Source organism: Eriocheir sinensis, chromosome 63 (assembly GCF_024679095.1).
Source record: "Eriocheir sinensis breed Jianghai 21 chromosome 63, ASM2467909v1, whole genome shotgun sequence".
Taxonomy (NCBI): Eukaryota; Metazoa; Arthropoda; class Malacostraca; order Decapoda; family Varunidae; genus Eriocheir; species Eriocheir sinensis.
This window is the reverse complement of record NC_066571.1, coordinates 2,858,283-2,864,641: the sequence shown is the minus strand read 5'-3', so window position 1 is coordinate 2,864,641 and position 6,359 is coordinate 2,858,283.

Sequence of the window (6,359 nt, the reverse complement as noted above, 5' to 3'; positions counted from 1 at the left end):
AATACTTTTCACGCACCATCGTTATCCAGCCTGTGTTGAGTTTGAACCTGAGACACTAAAATCATATCCACTTTTATAGTAACCCGAAGGACTTCTTACATCCTCTTCGTCAATAATTCGCTATAAATAACATGCCTTCGCTTCCGTGCAGTGTTGGCAAAATTATAACGAAAGATAAAAGATTGTTCTCAAATTATAACCACTCAAAAGATAACACAGACGAAATTCTGAGTGTTTTGTTGAATATTCTTGATCAGTTATTCACTAAAAAATATATGTCTTCGCGCGTACACAAATAACAACACGCCAGTAAGTACCCAGCCTTGAGTCTAATGCATATTTTTCTGCCAAAAGTTCCCTGTGGCCACACCTCTGATCGACGCCCCGCAGTAAACAAACACTCTTCGCCGTGTACGCGTCACAATACATCTTCCAGGCTACTCTTGACAAAACAAACAATAAAGAAACTAACCTCCTTCACTATGTATCTCAACACTGCCAAGAAAATATTATAGCAATTTATAGCAAGTTTACAAACACTTTTTTCCTCTCCGCTCTCGGTCCCCGAACACAAAGGTCGATGATAAGCGTGGCAAGGATTTTTCTCAAGATTTATTCATCCTCGAGTCCCAAAAGTGGATTAATAGAGCAATGCGTGGACGCCTTCCTGCGGGGCTGCGAGCAAATCAACACGAGACATTATGTAAACTACTCTCTCTCTCTCTCTCTCTCTCTCTCTCTCTCTCTCTCTCTCAGCCGCAAATCCCTCTCAGTAACGCAAATCTACTCTTCCAGGATTTGTTAAAGACTCATTTTCATCCCTTCCCTAACACCGTAATTTTCTTCTTCCTCTCGCTTGCTGGGCTTGAGAACGGTAGGATTGGGGGGGGGGGGGGTAGGTGAGTGAGAGTGGAGGGGGGGAGGAAGGATAGCAGGGAAGAGGGCGTGAGGTGGGGATATCGGTTTCACACACACACACACACACACACACACACACACACACACACATACCTCAAGGGACATCGGGAATCGAACCCTGCCGTGTCCTTATGTACCTTTGACACGACATCCGTTGCACCAGCGAATTTAGAGTGAGTGAGTGAGTGAGTGAGTGAGTGCCTTCATCTCCTCACAACCACTCAGGGCGGTCTCAGTTCACCATCCCTCGCCTTACCTGAGCCCTTCATCTCCCTGCCTCACCTGTCCCATCTCAGGTGCGTCTCACACTTACCTGGAACAAAGAGAAAGCAATTAGCGAACACAGAAATAGCATGTATGTTATAGTATGGCTGCTTATTATCCTTAAAAGTAATCCTTCGACACGACATCCGTTACCCCAGCGATGTGTGAGTGAGTGAGTGAGTGAGAGAGAGTGAGCAAGTGAGAAGTGAGTGAGTGAGTGAGTGAGTGAACGAGTGAGAAGTGAGCGAGTGAGAAATGAGTGAGTGAGTGAGTGAGTGAGTGAGTGAACGAGTGAGAAGTGAGTGAGTGAGTGAGTAAGTGTGTAAACGAGTGAGTAACCGCCTACCTGCCTGATTGAAAGACTGATTGACTGAGAGCCGAGTGAGTGACTGACAGTGATAATGGATGAGTGTGAGTGAATGAGTGAGTAAGAGTGAGTGAATGAAGGAATGTGTGCGTGAGTAAGTGAGTGACTGAGTGAGCGAGTAAGTGAATAATAAAAAAACGAGTGAGTAAAAAGTGAATGTGAGTAAAACATGAATGAATGAGAGAGGGAAGGAGGGAGGGAAAGAGGAAGGGAGCGAGTGAGGGAGTGCATGAGTGAGTGAGTGAGCCATTAGATATCGCGTCGGAGAGTGTATAGAGCAATGAATCAATATTGTTGTCAGTGAAGATGGTGAATGAATGGTGGTGTTGTGAAAGGCTAAGGTGGTGGTGGTGGGGGGGGGGTGATGGTGGGGGTGGTGGAGATGGTGGTGGTGGTAATGATATGCTGCTTGGAGGAGTAAGAAGAGGAAGAGGAAATAGAAGAGAGAAGGAAAACGAGGACAAGAACGAAAAGGAGGAGAAAGAAGAGAATAAAGAGAAACAAAAGGAGGAAGACGAAAAGAATAAGGACAGGTAGGAGAAGGAAAAGGAAAATAAGGATAAGAGAAAAGGGAAGGGCAAGGAATAGCAGACGGAAGAGAAGGATAAAGGTAAGGAGAAGGAGGAGGAGAAGTAGAAGGAGAAGGACAAGGATTATGAGAAGGATGAATGAGGAATAGAATAAGGAAGAGGAGGAGGTAGAGGAGGAGGAGGAGAAGAGGGATGAGGGGTCATTTATAGCGTTGTTGTGGTCGGCTGATGCGGGATTACCTCAAGCTGTAATTATCAGGGCCAGGTGGGCTTAGCGCGGACGCCAGGTGCTATTAACGCTAATTAACAGAGGACGCGGCGCACAGGTAAGAGATCCTGGGAATTAATGACCCAGGAAGAGGAAGAGGAAGAAGAAGAAGAAGAAGAAGAAAAAGAAGAAAAAGAAGAAGAAGAAGAAGAAGAAGAAGAAGATGAAGAAGAAGAAGAAGAAGAAGATGAAGATGAAGATGAAGAAGAGGAAGAAGAAAAAGAAGAAGAAAAAGATGAAAGAAGACGAAGAAAAGAAGAGAAAGGCGAAGAAGGAAAAGATGAACAAGATGATGATGATGAAACTCGTGTGCAAATTCCTCAACTTTAAACATTTTCTCTAAAGCAAAATTCTCGCAATATTCCCTTTGTTAGATTTCTCGTTTTTTTCTCTCCCTTTTATTCTCTTTCCTGGGCGACTCAAAACATTTCCTTCGACGCCACACACAAACTTTTCATAATACTCTGTTGAAATTTCTCGTGTTCGATCCTCTTTTCAGGCGATTCAGACCCTTCCTTTCGCCTCCTTTCAGTGTATCGTCGGCGTGGCGGCGCGACCCTTTATCTGTCCCCCTTTGGCTCCCTTTCCCCGCTATTAGTGAGGAATGACCTGGCAATTCCTCTTTGTCGTCCCCTCGCCAGGCGCCTCCCCTCACTCCCTGCCGCCCTCACCTGCCACGTCTTGTATGGGGCCGAGAAACATGTCAAGATTAACTGCCGTTCTGTTACCGCATTTCCCTCGCCTGTGTCCGGCTTCATCACTCACTCACTCACTCACTCACTCCGTATTCCCCGTCTGACTTGGGTATTGATTGTTGTTCTTGTTGTTGCTGTTGTTGTTGTTGTTGTTGTTGTTGTTTTGAGTCGTGTTTTCTTTGCTTGATTTTTCGGGTTCTTATTTTTCTTGTTCCCTTTTCTTGATCTTTTTTTTTTTTGTTGTTGTTGTATGAATCTTACGTTTTTTTCCCAAGTTTCTATTTTCATTTCAGATTATTCTCTTTATTTTTTTCCTACTTGCATCCTGCCTGTTTCCTCAGCTATTTTTTTTCCTTTATTCTTACAGGTAGTTCAATCTTGATCGGTTATATACCTGTCCCAATATTTTTTCTTGGTTACTATCTTCGTTCATTTCAATATCTCCCCTTCGACTGGATTAATATTTCCTTTCGATTTCTCGTGTTACTTTCTTTCACCTTATAGCATTCTTTATCTTCCTTTCAGCTTCCTTCATATCTCGTATTTTACATTCTTCACATCAGTCACACTTTTTTTTATCATAGTCTTCGTTTAATTCAACACCTTTTAAGTTGGATAAATATTTCCTCTTCGATTTCTCGTTACATTTTTCTTTCATTTTACAGCATTCTTTCCTTTCCTTCCAGTTTCCAGTTTCCACTTAACATTCCTGTCATCCTTATCTTATCGGTCCTGCAAACAAAGACCAATAAATTTTCTTCCTTTCGTCACGCGTTTCACCCTTTCCCTTTATCGCATTCCTTATCTTCCCTACAGCTCCCTTCCTCTCAGCGCCTCTCCCTCTTTTCCCTCCGCGTCTCTCCCTCTTTTCCCTCCCTCGCCGGGCCTGGGAGCAGATTAATTAAGGGAGGGAGAGCATTCCTTGTCCTAATTCTCCCGTTCCGTCCGTCCCGTCCCTGGTGGTGGCGCGCGCAGGGACAGACCGCGATAAGGGATGGTTGAGGTCAGGGTCGGTGAAGTGACCACCCGCGAGGAGGCTGTTATGGGGGTCCTTCTGCGGTCATCACCTCCTCCAGGCTCCTTCATCTCCTCGTGCACACTCATCACCACCACCACCACTACGACCACCACCAGTACCTAACAGTCACCATTACCACCATCCTACCACCATACATTACAATCACGACAAAACAGTTACCATTGCTACCAAGGACTTCCTCATTACCGCTAATATCACCCAACCATTCATCACTGTCACCATCATCACCGCCATCTATCACCATCATTACCACGCCCCCTCAGTAACTAACAAATACTATTATCATTAAAGACTTTCTCATTACCGCCACTTTCATCTACTCACCACCTCCACCACCAACGGTATCTAAAACAGTCACCATTACCTACAGTGCCTTACTAACATACATGGCTATCACCACAATGACCATCAGTAACTATCAGGCCCCTTTCCTACCTAAGCCTCCCTCATTACCGCTGCTGAGTTCATATAACACCCATCACCACCATCACCACCACGCCCATCATTAACTAACACGCTTGCCATCACTACATAAGTCTTCCTCATTACTGCTGCTCTCATCTACCATTCATCATCACCACCATCATCACCACTACCACGACTACAACTACCACCATCATCTATTACCATCTCCACCACACCCTTCATTAACTAACACGCAAACTATCACCACCTCATTAGTGCTACTCTCATTCATTATTCATCACCACCACCACCACCACCACCACCAATTACCATTACCCCCATGATTATCAGTAACCAACACAATTATACCGAAGCCAGCATACATCGCCCCTCCCCTCCCGTCCCATTCCCTCTCCTCCCCATCACCACCACCACCACCACACTCATCACCAGCATCACCAGTAACGAATATTCAATCACTCGCATAACCACTGCATCGCCGCCATCATTACAACCACCAGCCACACCACAATCACCGCAGTCATTAGCTACCCAAACACCGCTTATACGCATTAAAACATTTCGTGGATTCTTGCTTCGTTACCTCCATCAGCAGGACGTATTGACTCAGCACGCAACGTAACTCATGAATAACTAACTCATTATTGTATTATTTTAGGTGGGCTTTAGATGCTACGTTCGTTTAGTTTGTAGAAGAGACAGACTGGATTCTCCCTTTCCTTCGTTATTTTTCTCCTTTATTTTTACAAGCTATTTCATGCTGGTTGGTTTTAAATTTGCCAAGTTTCTTTTTCCTCGGTTACAGTCTTCGTTGAATTCAATATCTCCTCTTAAAGTTGGATAAACATCAAGAAGTTCCCACAACACACTGCTCTCAGGAAGAAAAACAAATGATGCCAAGTGAGATTATAATATTAAGTACGAGATATGTCTTGAAATCCCTTCCTGAAATATCATCCTGTCCGTCTATTTCTGTAATCTATATTCTCTCGCGGCCTTTCCCTTTCTCCTTCTCATCGCTCTCACTTTCATGTTATCTTTCTCGGTACATCAGGTGTTTGGGGGCGGTTGCTGAAAAGGCGGCTCATATTGTCTGCACCTCCTCTCTACCTGTTTCGTCTCTTATCGTAATAATAATGAAAAAGTTAATAATCCTTTTTCTCTCTGGGTCGCCCGCAAATAACCTGAATAATATACTAATAAGCCTTCATGTAAAAAGTCTGTAATCCCGTTCAATGAAGAGAACACTTGAGTTTTTAGTAATTTAATAGTTTGATCTGATTTCTTTTGTTTGGTTGCTTGTTTTGTTTCGTCATTTTCTTCTTTCATGTTCATTTTTTCTCCTTTACTGTGATTAACGTCTCTCATTTACGATATTATTTTTCTTTTCCGATTCATTTTCCTCATTTTTTTACAGCAGAGGAGACCGTGCAAGGGCGTAAAAAAAAAAAACAATAATGAAAAAAAAGCCCTCTACTTACCGCTCATACGCTCATACTATTACTTATCTTTTTTTTACTTTCCTCTCATCATTTTTCTTCTTGCATGGATAGTTACTCCTACACTTTAACTTATCGTCTCTCCCTTCCTTTCATTTTTCTTCGTCCGTGCATATTTACTCCCTTCTCACAGTGTTACTTCGCGTCTTTTCTTCCTTCCCATGTCCCGCCATCATCATTAATCTTCCCCGTCCACACCCTTCGCGCCTCCCCTCTCCACGCGCCTCCTCTTCATTCACGCCCCCTGTTCCCTCTTCCTCTTCATCTCGAACTTTCCTTTCTCTCTGGTTTAAACAATCAGGGTTGTCACTTACGCCTTCTTACGCTCCTCGCCTCACCACCACCACCACCAC